The sequence below is a fragment of the Pteropus alecto genome, unplaced genomic scaffold (genome assembly GCF_000325575.1).
Source record: "Pteropus alecto unplaced genomic scaffold, ASM32557v1 scaffold75, whole genome shotgun sequence".
Lineage (NCBI taxonomy): Eukaryota > Metazoa > Chordata > Mammalia > Chiroptera > Pteropodidae > Pteropus > Pteropus alecto.
Genome location: NW_006440638.1, coordinates 24,701,104 through 24,723,088, shown reverse-complemented (window position 1 = coordinate 24,723,088; position 21,985 = coordinate 24,701,104). Strand labels below are relative to the sequence as shown.

The 21,985-nt window shown below is 39.0% G+C and overlaps 1 pseudogene; it reads right to left on the bottom strand.

The window, feature by feature from the left end:
• Positions 1-10,146: 10,146 nt before the first annotated feature.
• On the bottom strand, positions 10,147-10,265 carry LOC112484400 (annotated as a pseudogene).
• Positions 10,266-21,985: the final 11,720 nt, after the last annotated feature.

The following is a 21,985-nucleotide window of genomic DNA, read 5'->3' as shown; positions in this document are numbered from 1 at the left end:
TTTGCAGGTGCCTTCCAATTTTCCCAGCACCATTTATTGAAGAGGCTTTCCTTTCTCCACTGTATGTTTTTGGCTTTTTTGTCGAAAATTATTTGCCCATATAAATATGGGTTTACTTCAGGACTCTCAATTCTGTTCCACTGGTCCATGTGTCTGTTTTGCTGCCAATACCATGCCATTCTGTTTACTGTTACTTTGTAGTATAATTTGAAGTTGGGCAGAGTGATGCCTCCAGCCTCATTCTTTTTTCTCAAGATGGCTTTGGCAATTCGGTGTCTTTTGTGCTTCCATACAAATCAGATGATTTTTTGTTCTATTTCTTTAAAAAATGCTGAGGGGATTTTGATGGGGATTGCATTAAATCTATATAATGCTTTAGGTAATATGGTCATTTTAACTATGTTGATTCTTCCAATCCAAGAACCGGAATATCTTTCCATTTCTTTTTATCTTCTTTGATTTCTTATAATAGGGTCTTGTAGTTTCATTCTATAGCTCCTTCTCATGTTTTGTTAAATTTATTCCTAGATATTTTATTCTTTTTGTTGCAATTGCAAAAGGAATTATTTTTTCCACTTTTTTCTGACGCTTCATTATTAGAGTTTAGGAATGCTATGGATTTTTGAATGTTGATTTTGTGTCCAGAAACTTTACTGTATTTACTGTAGTAGTGTTCTTGTGGAGTCTTTAGGGTTTTCTATATAGAGAATCATGTCATTTGCAAATAATGACAGTTTGACTTCCTCATTTCTTATTTGGATGCCTTTTATATCTTTCTCTTACCTGATTGCACTTTCTAGGACCTTCAATGTTATATTGAATAACACTGAAGGTCATAGTGGACCTTCACTATGATAGTGGACAGCCTTGCCTTGTTCCTGATCTTAGAGGGAAGGTTTTTGGTTTTAAAGGTGAAACAATTTGAGCTTAATGAGGATAATGTTTAAATATGATTAAATCCATGATTTCATAATAATATCTAAAAAGAAAACAAATTGGTCACTTTCTCAGGATTACGGATAACCAATTAATTATTGTGAAAACTGTGTGAATAAAAACAAAGAATTGACTGTTTATCTTCCTGCCTTTTCTTTATGAACTGTGCAACTGGGTAACCAAATGGTAGTTGAGGGGAAACATCTCTTTATTAAATTGTTCCAGCCAATAAATGGAAATAAAATAATATCACTATCCTAACTATCTCAAATGAATTAACGAACCTAGGCATTGAGAATAAAGAACTGCTTACATTAAAAAAAATAAAAAGCAGACATTATATATCTCCTGGTGAAAAAACACACCACTTTGTCTTGCCAAAGGGATACAATCTAGCAGCCGATTTGCAGGAAATAAAAAGGATAGAGGAAATGCTGATCTGCACCATGAGTATGCAGTCATCAAAGTCCAAATTGGAGGAAACTCCACAAGTGAAATAGCCTAGGTCCTTCAACAGATACACTGTAAGGGAAAGGAAGGGACAGAGGAGGTACATGGTTGATAAAACCTTAAAGTAACACAGGAAGGTGATTATACTTTCAGAGGGAGAGATGAAGGCTGTGATTAGTATGGAGGATAGTTCGCCAAGTGTTCTATCATTAACACATTACTATACTTGCTTTATTACATATGTGGCCATCTACCTATGCTTCTATTCATCCATCAATCCATCTTATTTTCGGATGCTGTTCGACATAAATTATAGACATTTGTATACTTCCCCCTCAGTACTTCAGTATAATACCATAAACTAGAGTTCAGTATTTGCTAACAATTTTTAATGTAAAATTTACATAAAATAAAACACAAATTCAAAGTATACATTCATTGAGTTTTGACAAATGCATAACCCATCTAACTCAAATTCCTATCAAGATATGTTATTGTCACCCTGAAAAGTCCTGCATGTTCCTTTCAATTCTCTAAAAATATGAATGTATTTTTCCTCAAATAACCAAATTCAAGAATGAAATTGATTTCCTTTTGAGTAAAATGAAAAGAAATTTGCATGCTTTACTTCTCTCATTCTCTGACATTGCCAATTTTTGGAGATATACTCTAGGAATCTCACTTTGGATTATTGCTAATAGTAGTAATGAGAAGCAGTATAGATTGGTGGTTAAAATTCTGGAGCCAGACTGCACGGTTTGAATCCCAGCTCTGTCCCCGATCAACAGTGGGACATTGCTTACTTAATTCCTCTTCCTCATTTTCCTCCTTTGAAAGATGAGGATAATAGTAACTTCATCAAGGATGGTTGTGAGGATTGAGTGAAGTAATATGTGTAAAGCATAGTAAACAAGATATAAGTGCTTGCTTTTATTGTTATTAGATTACCATTTTACATTGTGTGTTATTTCCTTCAAGAACTATTTTGACAATTGCCTTCAGATTTAAAATTACATTAACATAAATTATATTAACAACAACTATTTAGACTTAACTAGATTTGAGGATCGATTGGAGGCATCCAATGACTTAACTACGGGTCATTCATGTAATCTGGAACCATTCATTCTAGTATCCTCCAGAGACCATCCATTTAGTATAGATCCCATGTGGCCTGGAGGAAGCCATGTACCTTCCTTCTTTCTTCAGTTTTCTCTTCTATGAGAAACACATCTGTGATAGTCCTTAATCTACAAAAGTTCAAGTATGTCATCTCTGCCAAAGGGTTACACTTTTCCCTCCCCTTCTGTTGTTTCTCTTCCAGTAGTCTGCCTTCTGTCTCTACTGTGCTCCTCACTATTGTCTGTATTCATGATATGCTCCAGGTTGTATTTTCTTGGCTGACTGCGCTATATAAGAGAAAAGCAGCTGAATTATCAGTTATGCCTCTTTCTCTTCCACTTGCAAGAGCTCACACACCACAGACACATATGTTTCTTACAGGCAGATGTATAGACAGCTAACCTTATCCCCTATCTCCTATCTGGTCTGTGAATTTCTGGGTGCTTATGTTGTCGTGGTCACCTCTAGATCTAACTTATTGTTCCTTTGAACTCTAGATTTCAGCTAGATCTCTCTTCCTATCAGATGTTCTTTCTCTCTCCTTGATGCTTGCCTGGACATGGAACATGATACCTTTGCTTTGGATATCCCAAAATGTCATACACAAAAAGCATTGTGCATAACAGATTTAGAACCACATGGCAAGCAATTTTAAAAAGTAGTTACCAGTGACTCCTGTTATTCATTAACATTTCTCCATGGGTGTCCCCTCCCTCCTGTCACATTGCTCTGCTTCCATCTCTGCCACTTCTTTTCTTACTTTTCCACCCAATCTCATCACCAAGGTTCTCTCTATTTCTTGGACAGAGGAGTTTAGCTATCTCTTGGTCTCACAGTTTTCTTTCAAGCCATGACTGAAGCCTCACTTTTGGGCACCTAAATCAATTATATTGCTACACAAAAGTCTATGGTTCTGCAGAGAATTGTGCACTATCTTCAGGCCAGAAGAGATTACACAGTAAAAACTATTTTTAAATAGTAGTGTTTATTTTTTCCCTCTGCCACTTAGCACAACACCCAGAAGTTGACTATGACCATGGTGGAATTTTGCTATCAATTGATCCTTTCTTAGTTGATTCTCTTTTTTCAATCCTAAAGTGAAGCACTACAGGGGAGAAGGGGAGATAGTTGGGGTACAGGGGGTCAAATATGTGGTGACAGAAAGAAATCTAACTATGGGAGGTGAACACACAGTGTAAATATATATATGCCTTACTGTTAAAGTGTACAGCTGAAATGTATTGAATTTCATTAACCAACGTCACCATAAAAAAATTAAACAAATACAAAAAATAAAGTGAAGCTCTACAGAGGCCTTGGTTCTACCTTATGGTAATCAGAATTGGCAATCTGAAAACACTGGATTGACTTCATGGAGTTACTGCTTTTTATTACACAGTGTGTCATGTAGATATTTCTGTATTAACCTAATCACTTCTTTACATAATTGAGTGGTAATATCTTGATTTGATAATATAAATTTATTAAAATAGATTTGGGCTGCTGGTCTGGAATAAGATGGAGTAGATACAGTTTTCCCTGATTCTTTCCTCTAAATACAACTAAACACACTTGGAATTATTGAACAGACAATGATTAAAGGACTCCAAAAGCTAGAAAGAAGCAGAAGACTGGTAGGAAAACTTAGGACATGAGGAACGACAAGATGGTGAGTTCACTGGATTTTCTTTTTTGTCTCCCATACACACCTGGCCTGGGTGCCAGAGAGGCCTGCAATCTGGAACTATCAACAAGCATAGACAAAAGAACTCAAGAAGAGCCTGCTCTCTCTGGCAGAAGGACCAGGACAGGGGAAGCCCAGCAGAGACCCGGTGGGGAGCTACAACCCCTGTGTTACATCCTGGACCAGTAGGCAGTTCAATCTGTTGGCAACAGTGGCAATAGAACCCCAAGCCATCTCGGACACTGCTTCACAATCAGGGCACTGGCAGGCAGTCTGATCTGAACACAGTGGCAGGAGCAGTAAAGCCTGTGTCTCCCTGCCCTCTACCCAGTGGCATAAGGAAACTCAAACCTAGTGGTTTCTGCTTCAGCCCCTTCCCCTTGAAGATCATCCAGTGACAGCAGACGGCCGAAGGAAGTGCCTTCTGCCCCTGCAGATGGCACAAGCAGGAATTGAGCAGGAACCCTAGCAGCACCAGAAGAATGAAGTACACCAGATTAGCATTGCAAGGGCTCTCAAAACTAAACTGTCACTGGAACTACAGCCCACAAAGTAGTCCAGAATTTACAAGCCAAACTGAAACAGAGATAGTCTGCTAAAAGAGAAGGTTTTTACAACAGGTTTAAATAGGATCAAGAATCTCCTAGCATTATAACCAAAGTATTCAGTGATAAAAGAAATTCACTCATCATAACAAGAACTAGAAAAAACACAATTCGAATGAGAAAAGACTATCACTGATGCCAATAATGAGATGAATCAGATGTTGAGATTTAAGACTGGAGCTTTTTAAAATTTATTTTAATTTTTTAATTTTTTATTTATAGTTGACATTTAGTATTATTTTATATTAGTTTCAGATATATAGCATAGTGGTTAAACATTTATATAATTTACAAAGTGATCTCCCCCTGAAAAGGCTAGTAGCCACCTGGCGCCATACATAATTATTACAATACTGTTGGCTATATTCCCTATGCTGTCCTTAACATCTGGAGACTATTTTGTAACTACCAATTTGTATTTATTAATCCCTTCACCTTTTTCACCCAGTTCTCCAATTCCACCTCCCATCTAGCAACCATCAGATTGTTTTCTGTATCTATGAGCCCTTTTCTGTTTTGTTCATTTATTTTTTTTTCAGATACCACATACAAGTGAGGTCATATGATATTTATCTTTCTCTGTCTGACTTATTTCACTTAGCATAATACCTTCTAGGTTCATCCATGTTGTCACGTATGGTAAGATTTTATTCCTTTTTTTATGGCCAAGTAATATTCCATTGCATATATGTGCAACATCTTCTTTACCCAATTGTTTATTGATGGGCACTTAGCTTGCTTCCATATCTTGCCTATTGTAAATAATGCTGCAGTGAACATAGGGATGCATATATCTTTTTGAATTAGTGTTTTGGATTTCTTCGGATAAATACCCAGAAGTGGGATTGCTGGGTCATATGGTAGTTTTATTTTTAGTTGTTTGAGAAACCTCCAAAATGTTTTCCATAGTGGCTGAACAAATATGCAATCCCATCAACAGTAGATGAAGGTTCTCTTATGACCAGGATTTTAAAATAACCATCCTAAAAAAATGCTTCAGCAATCAATTACAAATTCTCTCAAAATGAGTGAAAAAAAAAGAGAAAATGACAGCAAAGAAAGAAAAGTTATAGAAAAGAACCAAATGGATATTATAGAATTGAAAAATCCAATATTTGAAATAACTCACTGAATAGACTCAGTAGTGAAGTGGTAATAACCTAGGTAATGTGAATCAGTGAACTTGAAGACAGAACAATAGAATTTACTCAATCTGAACACATAAAAAAATTGAAAAGACATGATCAGAACCCTGGCGATCTGTGGGACACTGACAAAGGAGCTAGCATTTGTTTATCAGGGTCCCAAAAAAGGAGGAGGAACTCAGTGGTGCTGAAAGAATATTTGAAGAAAAAAATGGCTGAAAACTTTCTAATTTAGTAAATGACTAAAACTTACATATTCAAGAAGTTAGTGAACCCCAAACAGAATAAACAAAGAAATCTACACCAACTTCTGAAATCTACCAACTTAAAAAAATTGTTAAAGTATAGTTAACATACAATATATTAGTTTCAGGTGTACAGTGCTATGATCACCACAATAGGTCTAGTAACCATCTGTCACCGTACAAAGTTATTGTGATAATATTGATGATTTTTCCTATGCTGTACTTTAGGTCGCCATGACTTATCATTATTTTTTTATATCTGGAAGTTTGCATTTCTTACTCCCCTTTACCCTTTTCACTCATTCTCCCAACCCCTCCTCTCTGGCAACCAACAGTTTGTTCTATGTATCTATGAATCTATTTCTGTTTTGTTTTATTTGCTTGTTTGTTTTGCTTTTTGAGATTCCACATATCAGTGAAATCATATGGTACCTGTCTTTCTCTGTCTGACTTATTTCACTTAGCATAATACCCTCTAGATTCAACCACATTGTCACAAATGGCAAGATCAAATCTAGCAATTTATGGAAATTAAAAAAGAAAAAAATCTTTAAAATAGCCAAAGAGAAGCAGCACATTACCTATAAAAGAACAGCAATTTAAATGGCAGCAGATTTCTCATCTGAAACCAGGAGATCCAGGGGCAAGTGGCACAACATTTTTCAGGTGCCGAGAGAAAAGAATTGCCAACCCCAGATCCTACATGTGGACAGATTATCCTTCAAAAATGAAAGGGAAATAAAGACATTCTCAAACAAAGGAAAGCCAAAAAGAATTTGTTGCTAGCTAATCTACTTTTTTAAAAAAGCTCTACACACACACAACAAATGGTAACAGAAGGAGGCTGGGACCTTCAGAAAGGATAGAAAAACAATGGAATGGGTAAAAATATAGGTAAACATAATAAAATATGCTATAACACCATCCGATGTGGTGCTTAGTATATGTAGAGGGAATACTTAATATTTAAAAATGGAGAAAGTAAAGCAACCTAAATGAAAGTCAGTTTTCTATACTTTGCTTGACTTGAAAATGTAACACCAGGAGGATGTGATAGTTATGTATATGTGTGTATATGTTTATATATATTATATGAAGTTATACCTAAAACAGCCAACAAAAAACTATAAAATCATATACTAAAAACATTAGAAACACATAAAAATGAAACGCTAAAAAGCATACACAAAAAATTGAATAAATGCCCCAAAGAACTAAAAGCAGGGGCTTGAACAGATATTTGTACATCAGTGTTTGCAGCAATATTTACAATAGCCAAAAGGTGGGAACAATCCAAGTGTCCATAAATTAATTCAGGAATAAACAAAATGTGGTATATACATACAGTGGAATATTATTCAGTCTTAAAGAAGGGAATTTTGACACATGATACAACATGAATAAACCTTGAAGACATTATGCTAAATGAAGTGAGTCAGACACAAAAGAATAAGTATTGTATGATTGTTCTTATATGAGGTACTTAGAATAGTCAAATTCATAGAGACAGACAGTGGAGCAATGCCTACCAGGGGGCTTGGGGGAAGGGAGAAATTGAGAGTTATTGCTTAATAGTTACAGTTTTTTTTAGAGCAATGAAAGGGTTTGGGAAATAGTGGTGATGGTTGTGCAAGACAGTGAATGTAATTAATGCCACTGAATTGTACATTAATACTTAAAATAATTAAAATGGTAAATTCTATGGTGTGTGTGTGTGTGTGTATGTGTGTGTGTGTGTGAGAGAGATCTGTACTCAGGTAAGTCTCCCAAGAAGCCTGTATTTAGTGGAATCTTAAGCAATAAAGGCATGGAAAGAAAAGCTACTTTCTGAACTGTCAGACTTAAGAATCTTTAAGCACAACTTTAGTTCTCAGCCACAAATTCGGCTGAACTTGGCGTAAAAAAGTGAGTGGGGAGAGCTTTGCATCACTTATTTTCCTTCCTATGTTTTTCAGATACAAATCTGATTATCAGCTGTGGAGTGATAAAGTAGATGTACTGATCTAGAGAAGAGAAAGAGCTCAGTGTTTTCAGCCAGGGCTACTGGAAACCTTCATGTTGACCTTCTCTGACTCCAGTCCCTTTGTGCTCATTCATTCATTAAGTCTATGTCCTTGAGCCATCTGCCATCTCAGTGAAGCAAAATGTTCAGGCTTCATTTCACTATGGGTTCAGTGTGTCAAACCCTAAGTGACTGAGGACACTAAAGAAGTGGCCTAACACATGAGGTGCCTTCCTTCCCCAAGACCCAGATTCTCAGGGCCCCTTAGGTTGCATAAAGAAAACGGTTTTGGTGAGCATTTGGCTGAGTTATCCCTGAAGTTTAGCTGTTGAAAGATTAATATGGCCTTAGGCAAATAAAAAAATAGGAGAACGTTAATGTAACTTGTGAGGCATTAAATATAGTGTTTTCAAGAAATGTTATATAAACATTTACTGTACTTTATGCAAATGTTTATGTTGAACTATTAATTGTTAGACATTACTTACGGCTTTAATATATCCGGGTATATTAAATCCCATGCAATTTGTATTAAAGGAAACATCTAATAGTGTGTATTGCTAGCTAGATCATTCATTCATTCATTCATTCAGCATTTAATCAGTTACTACGTACGAGATTCTCTTCTATGCCTTAAATCCGAATCTAAAAGCACTCTCTCTAACATCCTTACTGCCATCAATATTCCAGAAGCAAGGGACTAATCTGGGAGGCCTTGGCAGGATGCCTCAGACTGTGCAAAAGCCACTGTTCTCTAACAAAGCCTAGGATCGCTTTGCTGCCTTCCCAAGAATTTAGAGAACAAGGGGACAAGATATTGGTGTTTGGTGTATGATATTGTCTTTTCTTTCAGTCATATAAATAAAGGGTTTTATTAATTTTGCATGTCACCAAACATTTCCCCCTAAACATCCCTTGAAAACAGATGAGCTTTATCTCCCTTCGTAGTGTGGAACCTGAGATACATATAAGAATTGGCCTGCTCAAATCATCGACAGAATTGGGGATCCCAGGTACTAGGAAAAGAAGGGATCTCACTCACCCTTCAATGTCCAGACAGTCTCCCCTCCTATGAGAGGCTTTCCTTCACTGTCCCAGTCTGTCCTGACCTTTCCCATCTCTTTCCTACAGAACTCACTCTCCAGGCTCTTGTGTCACACAGTTTTGTACTGCATCTCATTTCCACAGTGGATTGCAGGCTCTTTGAGTGTCTCAAGCAGGGTGTAACACACATTGGGCTTCTCTGGCAATGCTTTTGTGTTGATCTTCTCTCCTTCCTCTTCCAAAATGTATCTGTGCTTTTCTATGTCTCATCTTGTGAGAGAAAGTGCCATTCCAAAATACATTTTTGTCTATATTACAAATAGGATCGGCTGTTCTTGGAACAAAACCTCCTGTTTGTGTCTTGTATTCAAAAGGAGCAATTCTCTTTTTCGTAGTGGCCTTGAAACACCTAAAAGAAAGACAGAATTAAAGTATAACTAGAAAATATGTTTTTTTAAAAATAATAATTATAAAAAATATGATGTATACCTAAATATGTATATATGTATACACACAAACATGCACATAGGTTATGAAGTTTTATAATAAAATGAATACCAAATGATGCTGATACTCAACTTTATAATGAAACATAACAAATGCTGTTGCAATTACCTTTGAACTTCTCCTTAATTTTATTCTTCTGCTTCTCCATCTCCACCACAATGAACCTCTATCCTGAATTTTATGTTGACCATTTCCTTACTTTTCTTTATAATTTTAACACATAGGTATATATCATGAAACGACGTGGTGTTTAGTTTAACATTTTTGGATTTTAGATAAATTACATCATACAGAATTTTTTTTTTGTATCTTGATTATTTATTTATTTATTTATTATTTTTTAGGCGAGGCAACCAAGATTGCAAGGATCTTGTCAGTTTACAATCCCTTATCTTTTTAGTTTTTATGCCTACAGCATCTGGTCTTCCTAGGTGGTCTCCCATCCAAGTACTAACCAAGCCCGATCCTGCTTAGCTTCCGAGATCAGACGGGAATGGGCTTGTTCAGGGTAGCATGGCCATAGACGGTATCTTAATTTTTTTTAGTTAGCATTATATTTTTATAATTATAATTTCTTCTTATTATATTTTTTTAGCTTTAAATGTTGTGGGTAGCTGTAGTTAATTTATTCTCACTGCTGTGTCATATTCCATTGTGTGAATATTCTGCAGTATTTTTAACTTAACCATTCTCCTGCTGATGGACACTTTGGTTGTTTCCAATTTTTACTAACAGTGCTACAAGAACATTATTGTCCATGTCTCTTGGTTCAGAGTTTCTCTAAGGTGTTTGGCAGTCTTGGTTGATTTACTCCCAAATCTATGTCTTGCCCTTCTGCTGATCTGCTTTGTATTAGAGGAGGCTGACTCCTGCAGGCTGCGTGTTTCAGGCTTTTGTGTCAGCTGGGTTTAGTGAGTGGGAGGCACTGTGGGAAGATTGGAGGGCACAAGGAAGAGAGAATCCAGGTATTTATCCCCCTTTTTCTGTCTTGAGCAGTATTTCTGGAAGTGACAGTGGCTGAGTCTCCCTTTGGCTCTAGGTTCTGGACAGACCACTGTGGATCTAGCTTCTGCCAGGAGATTGTCGTCCATGTGTTTCTATTCATTGCTTCTTCCCTTTATCTCTCTTGCCCAGGAGTAGCCATCAAACTTTCCCATAGAGGACCAGATAGTACATATTTTAGGCTTTGCAGGCCATACAGTCTCAGTTGGAACTACTCAACTCTGTGAATAATGTGATTGTGTTCTAATAAGACTTTATTTCCTCAAACTGGAAATCACGTATGTGAGACTGGTAATTGTTTTACAAATTCGCTTTTGTTGAGTTTTATTCTTTCTGTTTTTAAGCTCAGATAATTTTTGTTGATATGTCTTCAAGTTTGCTAACATTTTCTTCTTCTATCAAGCCTATCCAGTGAACTTTTTACTTTAGCTACTGTTCTTTTCAATTTTACAATTTCCATTTGGATCTTAAAAATTTTTGTTTGTTTGTTTTATATCTGAGATTTCCTATTCGTTCATTCAGTAAGACCATCTTGGAACACACTTATAGCTGCTTAAAGTTGTCTGCTAAATCCAACATCTGTGCCATCTCAGGGTCACATTTTCCTGTTTCTTTGCATGTCTAATACTTTTGAATTGCTTACTGGAAATTGTTGCTGATACATTGTAGAGACCCTGGATTTTGATACCTTCAACAGAAGAGTGATGATTTTTGTTCTAGCAGGTAGTTCAATCACTGATGGGTCACCTTGAATTTGTGCAGAGTTAGTTTTATGCTTAGGATAGATCTATGCAAAGCTCATATGGTGGCAAGCCTACCTGTAACCCCTCGAACTTGGCAGGACTCAAACTCCAAAACTATGTGTCCCCAACAGATCTTGTCAAAGCTGCTGAGTTGTCTTTTTCTTATTGTTTATATATTCCAGATACAAACCCTTCATTTCTCAGATGTGTTATAAATACATCTTCTCAAATTACAGCCTGCCTTTTCATTTTCTTTATGATATCTTGGTGGTAGCAGTTATTAATTTTAATGTAGTAAAATTTTTCAATTTTTTTGAAGGTTGGCGCTTTTTTCATTTTCTTTAGGAAAGCTTTTTCTTTCTCAAAGTCATAAAGATAATCTCTTCTAAAAATTTAAGTTCAGCTTTCCCAGTTAAGTCTTTAAAGCATTTGGAATTGATTTTCATACCTGGTGTGAGGTAGAAATCCAATTTAATTTTCCCATGTGGATAATCAGTTGTCTTAGCATCATTTACAGCCCACTTTTCCCCAGGTCATATAGAGTGTCACTTTGAGATCTATTACATTTCTACACATGCATGTTTTAGATTGTCTTTATTTTGTTCCACTGGTTAGTTTGTTAATCTGTGCGCCAATAAACATTACCTTAATTGCTATAATTTTCTGGTGAGAAAGTCTCCTCATATTATTGTTCTCTTTCAGGAGTATTTTGACTATACTTTGACTTTTGCTCTTCAATATATATTTTAGAATCAGCTTGTCAAATTCCTATTTATTATGTTTTCAAGCTAAAGAAGAGTGGTTTAGAATATGTGACATGGTTTTTGTTTGTAATGAGCTTACATTCAAATTACACAGAGGACTAGCAGACACAACCAGTGAATAGCATAAGATGGTATATAAAGTGCAGAATTGTATGAAATATATTAGACATATAGGAGAATCCCAGAAGAGAGTTGAATAAAGAAGGTAGAAGAAATTAGAAAGGTTTCAGAAGGGATGACAGGCCTTGAAGGGTGAGATGAAGGAAGAGGAGGAAAGGCGAGGAAAATAAAACTTACCCGAGTGTTAATGCATCCCAGTTTACAAAGTGCTTTTCACATATATTATCTTATTTAGTCCTCAAAGAATACTATTGGGTAGGACAGGTAACATTTTTATTTTAGGTGACATATAGGTAAAGTGATTTGCCTAAGAGTCCAGCTCGTAAACACTAGGCTGGAACTTCAAACCAGATCTTCTTTCCATTGTATCCCCTTATCTCGCCACATGTAAGAATGGTTTCTGAAGAAAGCTAGGAGGCCTGGAACTGAGGTCTGTATTATGCACATGTCTCCTACTTAACCCAGACAGAGCACGCAGAAATCAGGACAGGCTGCTTGATCTGAGACCCCATTTTAGCCTTCAGGTCCACACAGGAGATTAGGGGGAGCAAATATAATGAAAATGGTAGATAAGAATCACATGGCCTCAAAAAGATCTTGCATCCCTCTTAGGAAATTAAATTTAATATAGAATCATTTGTGTTAATACAGTGGCTCTATTATAATAGGCTTGTTGTTTTTTCCCTTAAAATGTCACAAAATAATTATATATTTTTGTCAGGAAAAATTTGGAGTTACTATAATTTGTTCTGAGCTTACATTTGGCACAACATTGTTTTGAGTACAGAACTAGTCTTCTAATGTAAAACAGCTGAAGCTGATAAAGTTGATACTCATTTCCAGCAATTTCCCTTTCTTCATCTCTCTCCAGCCCTTCAATTGTTGAGTCCATCTGGTATCCAGTGCCCTCTTAATGACTCTCCCTCACTTCTAAGTAATACCAGTAGATTGAATGTAAACTGATTCATCCTAGGGTAAACTGATTTATGATAAGTTATTTTGATACCTTTCAAGAGCATCTTCATTAAATTGAAGCAAAACTTTAAGCTGAAGAGAATAAGGTGTGCAGTGGTGGACTTTCTGGCAGTCACCACTGTTGGGAGAAAGAAAATTTTAGTTTTAGTTCATCTCCTAATATCTGAAATCACACCAAATCAACAAGCATTTATTGAGTGCTTACAAAATACAAATCAGCAAACTTTTATGGAATGCCTATAATATGTCTCAATGTGGGAAATATAATTTAAACTCAAGAAATTTAGGGTCTATTAGAGATGATGAAAATCAGGAATTATTAAATTTGGGTCTGTAGATAGTCCATGAACTACTGAAATTTATGCAGTATTTGATGCATATGTTTATATGTATTTTTTTGGTCTGGGGGAGAAGTGTCCAGACTATTCATTAGAATTTCACAAGAGCCTATAATCCCACCCCTGCCCCCAAAGTTTAAAAATTATGGGCAAGTGTTCTCTTCTAGACACCAGGACTATGGTGGTGTAGGCTCATTTCCTTCTCAAATAGTGATGCCATGGTCAAGATTTGGAATCACAACTCAAGGCTTGTTCCACGTTTGTTCTTGTTGCAGGTTAGTTTGGGAAGCAGACTCTGCACTGTAAACAAGGTTAGCATTCAGTAAGTTTATGAGCGAGTGCTTGCTGGGTTTAACACATAAAAGGGAAGGGAAGAAAGCAGGATTGGGCAGAGGGATAAGCTGAGCTTTGATGCCATCTCAGAGGGTGCTGCAGTTGATCACACAAGGATTTCTGAAGCTGGTATACTGAGCTGGGGCAAAGAGCGTGGCCTTTACCCCTCAAATTGATCAGTCATTGGATGTGGACTGCCCTAGTAAGCATTACCTTGGGTGAGATGGTTATCTTCATGTGAGGCAGTCCCAAGGGCCGAGGTAGTGTGCAGACTGACAGCTGAGGGCATTCTGCTGGTAATCTACTCAGCAATGTAATTCCTTCCCTCTCAGGGTTCACAAGAGTCTAGCCCCGCGATGCTCAGATCGACTTTTTGTGTGTGTGTAAGTTCTGGGAGAAGCTCCTCCAGGAATGCAGTTGGCCTGTCCTCCTGGGTAAACTGATTTTACTGATGTGGTGGTAAATCTTTGCAAGTTTTATCTCCCACCTTCTGGAAAGCAGATGTCTTAATAAGTCCTCCCAGTACTTGTCCATCTGGTCCTATTAGCATTATGGCCATCTACATAGAAAATCTGCATGATGATCTGTGGGATTTCCAGCCAGACAACCAGGTTCATATAGTGCTGGGACAAGACTACAAATATATACAGTATATAAGACTATAAATGCATTCTGTTATTTGTTGTAAATGAATGTGAATTGTTTCTAATCATCTTTTCTCAGAGAGACAAAAAAGAATGCAATTTCCAGATAATACTACGTACCTGAGGCCACCTTTTGGCACAGCAGCTGCTATTAGGGATAATACTTGGTTGAGTTTGCAGCAGTCTACTTTCCTCCTCCAGGATTTGTCTTACTTTTTTTCAGGAGCCAGACTGGTGGATTAAATGAAGACATGATAGGGACCATCCTCTTTGCATCCTTTAGATCTTTAAGGGTGGCACTAATTTTTGCCATTTCCCCTGGATGAAATGTTGATTTGGATTTACTATCTGGCTCGTTCGTAAGCCAAGGGGTGGGAGTCAGTTTCGGAAGTTTTCACTGGGCCTTCTCTGTTATGATAGCTGTCACCCCACAGGGCAGGGAACTGATATGGAAATTCTACCAAATACTAAATATGTCCTTCTAGTTACACATTTGGGGATAAGAGAAATGACTTCTCTATGGGTTGCAGACCCAGTGGACTTTCTGTGAACGGGACCCGTATGACCCCACTGTAATGGAGGTGGAGGCCAGATGCTGTTTTAAGTCTCCGGAAATGAATATCAAATTGGAACCTGTGTCCAACAGTCTTTTTGGGTAGTCCCCTTTCCTCATGCATGGTTACTGGGTAATGGTTATGGGTCCATCTGAGGAGGAAATATGAGGAAACATTGCTGTGTACACCTGCTGTGATATTACAGGATCCTTCCATTTGGGAGTCTGGCTTCTTCAGGCAATTTTTTCTGTGTCTAAAAGCTGGCTCAAGTTCAGATACTGGGCAAGGGATCATGACATTTTATTGGAGCAATGTCCCTCAACTTCTTGCTTATCCATCTTTGATTTCTTTTGATTTTTATAGTTTGAGTAATACCCTGTTGGCTCTCCACTTCTTTCCTCCCTAGGGATCCTATGTTCGATTACTTATCTCCATAACTGTTTCTCAGGCCTCCTGGCTGCCCCACTGACCTTGCTACTCCTTGTACTAGTTATGTCTTCCTGCCCTCTGACAGTTAAGCATTGCCACCTGCCCTCTTTGGGGTGGGGTCAGTATAGGGATTTGGGAGTAGGGCCTATCACCCTCATCTTCATTGCTATAATAAGTTCAGTTTTGTAATGGAAGCTCTACCAATAGCCCTCCCATAGGGAGCAGCCACCATCGAACTTCTTAGCTTTGGTAAAATGGTGCATCCTCTGATGGGTTTTCTGGCCTTGTATGGTATATCCACACTCGTACCGCACACCTCAACATTTTAACCCTTCTTCCATCTCATCTGCCACAGCAGTTCTGATATTTCTACTTCACTTAGTGTGGTCCATTGCCTTTTCTATGCTTCCAGTATTCATCCTAGTCATGTGTTTATACCATTTCCTGAAATCCTTGTCCGGCTGTAATATCATGAGTCTCAGGAGAGTGTTTTTGAAGTGATCAACTCTTCAATATTCAAACTTATGTTCTTCCCGTCTTGATGGACCACCCTGAGGACCAGGCCATGTGTGCCCTCCTCACTCCTGCTGCTGCCTGCTGGCCGGGTCCTGAAGCTACTCTGTGGTGTGGTCTCCTTTCTTCCTACCAGGTGAGAGGGCCAGATCCTCTTCCTGCTTCCCTACCAGCTTGCCTAAACTTAAAGAGCATTTACTATTTACAATTACACAGCTGGATTATATGTGACTTAAACCTCATTATTGGCCTAGTGACTGAAAGAGGAGGTGAGGGTTAATCCTGAAGGGGCTTCATGTCGTTTTACTGGGGGTAAGCCTCTGCATCACCTCCAGGCAAGAGAGGAGTGCTAACCTCTACCAGAGAGGAGTGTACCACTTCTGCAGGCTCAGAAGTTTTGGGGGAAATACAGAGATTCAACATTTTCAGGCAGATCAACCCAGATGTCTCCATCCTATGTGTCATGGTCCCGTCCCGTTCTTTCCTAACCGGGACTCTGTCCTTGGGTTGGTAAATCCATATTGGTGGGGTGTTTAATCTACTTTGGAGCTGAGCTGCTCTTATTCTTAAGTCCTGGAACTGATCAGCTTTTTCTGCTCTCTCACTATAGGCGATGAGATCCTTTTCGTCTGCTGTGAAAGAGGCCATCTGCCTTTCACCTTTAGCTTTTAATTGATGATTAATCACTCTCAGATATTCATTATCTTTTTCTACAATGTCAATTGTGTTTAACAGTAGCTGCCTGATTTCATCATCCTTATGGTTACTATTTCATCTATATTTCTTCATTGCATGATCTCTCATACCAGCCAATGTCTTTCTTTCCACCAGTATACCATCCCAATTTACTACAGGTAAAAATTTTAATAACAATACTTTGTGCTGCTTCCTGCCACACAGTCCCACCAGTGGTGGGATCCTCATTGCCAATTGCATAATCCAGGTTCAAAATACCTAACCTCTTGTCTGCTTTCTTATACTATGCCTGGCACACCAATTGAAGATTAGCATGCAAGAGAGTTAATAGGAATTGCTCTTAGCATCAAAATCTGTAAAAGAGAAGGAAAGTCTAACTGTGATGCAGTCTCAGTGAAGGTTCTAGCTGACCCCAGAGAGAGCTCAGAGGCTGAGATGGCATGGCACTTCACGATTGTCCTGAGTTGGGACAAGAGGACTTAGTTTTTAAGCCTCCATGGTTACTGGGTGCAGGATGCCCTGGTAAGGGGCCATGACCTTGGCATGGCATTGTCTTTCACATGTAGGGTCATTTAAATAGGGGTGATAGCTGAAAACTTTTGACTAGCAGTGCTCCTAGGAGCTGGGATTGACTTTCATCCCTGAAAGGAGTAGGGTGGAATCACAGCATCCAATATAGTCACTCATTAGAATTTCTAAAATCTTGATTGTGACTTCTCCTGACCGCAACCTTCTTTGATGACGATATAGACATGATTGTCTTAAAAGTAAAGAGTAAATAGTAAACTTGAAGACTAAGTGCTCTGTAAGGTTAACAAGATAAGTGAGAAGAGCAGGATCTGAACCTGTGGTCTTGAGCAAGCCTTTCCTTCTCTGTAAACTAGAATGCTAGTCCCTGCCCTGCTTGCCTTCTGTTGACTGAGGATCTCATTCGCCATTAGACGATGTATTTGAAAGTGATCTCTGGTTTTAAAGCTTCAGCCAACCTAGCATAGTTTCCTACGCACAGCAATACCTGTTAACAAGTGATAGGTGGTGGAAGGGTCCCCCTTTTCCCAAAGAGTTTCCCTACCCTTAAAAACTTCATTTTACTGGAAGTCTTTTCAGAGTGCTAAACCCTTGAGAAAGAAACATACTAAGTTGTTATCACTCGTTCACACCCAAATGTGAAGAAAAGGTCCCAGGGAGGAGATACAGTAGTCCTCTTTTTCTGCGGTTTCATGTTCTGCAGTTTCATTTACCTATGATCAACCACGGTTTAAAAATATTAAATGGAAAATTTCAGAAATAAACAATTCATAAGTTTTAAACTGCGCATCATTCTGAGCGGCATGATGAAGTCCACACTGTCCCACTCAGTCCTGCCTGGGATGCTAATCATCCCTTTGTCCAGCATATCTACTCTGTATATGCTACCTGCCCATTTAGTCACTTAGTAGCCATCTGGGTTATCAGATCAGTTCCCAGAGGGAGAGAGAGGGAGAGACCACATTCATATAACTTTTATTATAGTGTATTGTTATAATTGTTCTAGTTTATTAGTTATAGTTGTTAATCTCTTATTGTGCCTAATTTATAAACTGTATCATAGGTATGTACGTATTAGAGGAAACCTAGTATATATAGGGTTTGGTACTATCCGCAGTTTCAGGCATCCACTGGGGGTCTTGGAATGTATCCCCCATGGATAAGGGGGGACTACTGTATATAAGAGTGTTGAAAATATGCTCACCAGCCCTGGCCCTACATCAACACTTGCATCACTGGCTAGGTTAGCTAGGATGAGTGAGCTGTTACTCACTGGTTTGCCCTGATGGGAAGTTTGGAGCTCTCTGAAGCCCCTACAGCAATGGAGGGGCTTCCCTATTTTTCTAGTTAGATTCTAAATCACCTGTGTTTTGTTCAATTCTTCTGAATTCCACAGTAACCCAGAGTCCCTCAGTCATTTCCAAATCATAACACTCCTGGGATTGGCACTGTTCACTGTCTATTCAGTGGAAACTGAGTGGGTGAAGAGAACTGATAAAATGCAGTTTTGAAATTTACCTCATTCATCATTTCTAGTGTTTTAGATTATAGCTAGTGCACTCCACTCAATCACCCCTCAACTCCTGGCAGGAGGTAATAATGGTACCTATTTTGGGCAGAGTGGATAATGATAAAAATCCTCTGTATCCATGAAGCTCCTGTTCACAATGTTATTCTCTGCTTACAAAGCCCAACTAAAAAGCAGGCTGTGTTAGAGTCCATGGAGAAACAGACCCCAAGATGGCATTAGACACACAAGAGATGTCTTGGGGGAGAGAGCAGGAGAAGGCAACACTGTGATGCAGGTCTCACTCCTGAGGAAGGAGGAAGGGAAGGAAGCAGGATTTGGTAAGAAGAGTCTTGGACTGCAGCACAGTTCCAAAAGAGGATCAGCCAGACCAATGGGGGAGTCCTCAAGCCGGTTATACATTGGAAGAATCCCATGTCTTGCTGGAATGAGCCTACCTTAATCTCCCACTGTGCTTAATCATTGGCTGGGGCTGTTGGTCAATTGCATGCCCCAGAGCAGATCTGAGCAGAGTCCACCTCTTGCACTGCACAAATCTTTATACACTTCAAGGAGCAGCTTCTCCACAGTTCCCATCAGCCCCTCTTCCTGAGGGAAAACCTAGAAGAGGTTAATGGAATGCCCATTGTTGCAGTTGGTAGCAGGATCACAACTGGTACGCATCCTTTCCCTCCTCCCCACCCATTCTAAATTCCCTCACCCTCAAGCATCACCTTAGCAGGTTGCAGCAACGTGTTGGTACTGTGACCCAAATCTTCATCTCTAGGGGGCTGAGCCCTTGGTAATCACCCTTCTCAGGCTGGTGTTGCTAGGTAGCAGACACTAACTCCCTACCCTTCCAGGTCCCCGAATAAAGGGCCATCTACTGGCCACAGGTCTAGAATATTTATACATTTCTATTTCAGGCCACTTCTACACATGTGCATGGGCAAGAGCACTTCTTAAAACTCCACCCACTGGGGAGATTTTCCTTCTCTGCTGTCTTTCAAGTCCAACTCTGAAAGTAGTTGTAATGCAGATGTTGTCCATTTTCAGCTTATACTCACATGCAGCTTGTACCTAACATTTAAAAAAATTGAGATTTAATTCACATACTACACAAATGTGTAAGTCATTTGTAAGCCAAACCTGGGCCTTTTCCTGCTCTTTCAGCTGGCTGTGTAGGATTCCCTGTATGGCCTTAGGTGCAAGCTAGGAGAGAGGCATTGGTACATCTGTGGTGGGTGAGCTGGGTCTGGGCTACCTGCTCATGCAGCTTTTTTGGTGTTCTCTGTTCCTGCTCAGGCTCAGTCGCAGATGTACCATTTCCAACTTATGGGACTGTCTCACTTTATGGCTTGGCAGGTCCAAGAGAATCTAGCTCTTAGTGGATAATGTGTAGTCACGCAGTTACTCCAGGCTAAGCATTCTGTCTTCATTAGGGCCCAGTAACACATTAGGAACTGTTTTATGAAAGGCATAACATCCTTCACTGCAGCTGACATGGCCTTGTGCCAGAACCCCAAGGGCTTACACTGTGTTTCTCCCACTGGGGCTTGCCATAGCCTCCACAATGCATCTTTCTGCCGCCACAAACACCGCTTCCATGATAGTGTCTACTGGATTGTATGGCCCAAGTAGCACAAAGGTCTGCTGTACCTGCCACATAGCACTTTTGCCAGCCCTACCCAGAGCTGGCAAAATTCCATGCCAACTGACACAGAATGGAGCCATATTCTTAGGTGTGGAATGTGTTGCCTCAAGAAATCAAAGAGATCTACCAGATGCTGTGTATCCTTCTTTGTGGTAGGGAATGCAAGATATGGCAAGTATATCAATTCTAATTATACATCAAGGACTGGGAGAATGAACACTAGGTAGATCTATGGATCCAGGGGGCCCGCTGTGAGACAGACTCTAGCCAGAACTCTATTACATGGACCCACCTAATATAATAACAAGGAGGACATGATGATGGTTTGAGTTTGTAGGTACCAATATTAACTTTGATTCTATGTCCAACAGTTCTCAAAAAGTCTAGAAATTTCTGTATCCCACTACATAATCAATGAATAAGTGGCCCTAGGTCCTTTGGAGAAGGATTGGGGAGATCATTTGTAGTATGTATGTGCTATGCTCTTGAGGGTCTCAGGGACCTGGCCACATTACCTCTTTTAGGCAATGGATTTCAGATCTAAAAATTGCCTTGGGTCTGGGAACTAAGAAGAGAAAGTGACCTTTTATTGAGGGGACTACACTCAGCCTCTTGTCTCTCCAGTCTTGCCTTTTTTTCTCTTGGCTTATAGATGTTAAATTAAGTAACATGCTTGACGGCTGCCTATCTATTTTACATCTAGGAATGCTATGCTCTATTACGCATCGACAAACTCTCTGTGTGTCAAGGCAATCACCCTTCATGGCCCCCCTCGCCTCTATTACTTTGGGCCCCCTCACTCCCATACCTATTAATGAGCCTAGCTCCATGATTGCCTTTCCTATCACGAGCTCTGGCCTGCAGTGGAGAGCCACTACCCAATTTCTTAGTGATGCCGGTGGATAGGGGGTCCTAGAACCAAAGTGGCCTGTTGGAGGAGTCTGTGTCTTGCTAGAATGAGCCTGCCTTAGTACCCCTGCTATATTCACTCATTGGTCAGGAGCAGCCTATAGAAGCTTAGGACAGGTTTGGTGGCAAATCTAGAGGAAGAGCAGCTGGGGCCACCAGTCAGTTGTGTTCTCTGCAGTAGGGAACTGAGCAGTATTTTCCTGGCTGCTGCACAGCCTCTCCTAGGGATGCTTCAAGAGTGGAGAAGGCCTCTAGCTCATCACATGGTAACAGGAAGGAACAATTGCACCAAAGCCATTAAGAATAGTTCCTGTTTTTTTTTCCTAAAATATTTCTTGCCGATCTAAAACCGATTGCTGAAACTTTACTTTCAAACACTAATTCTTCTATGTTGTCAACATTTAAAAAATTAACATATAATTCACATAGCATATAAATCACCTATAAAATTGTAAGATTCAGTCATTTTTACTATATTCACAAAGTTGTGCAAGCATCATCCCTACCTAATTTCAGAACATTTTCATCATCCCAAA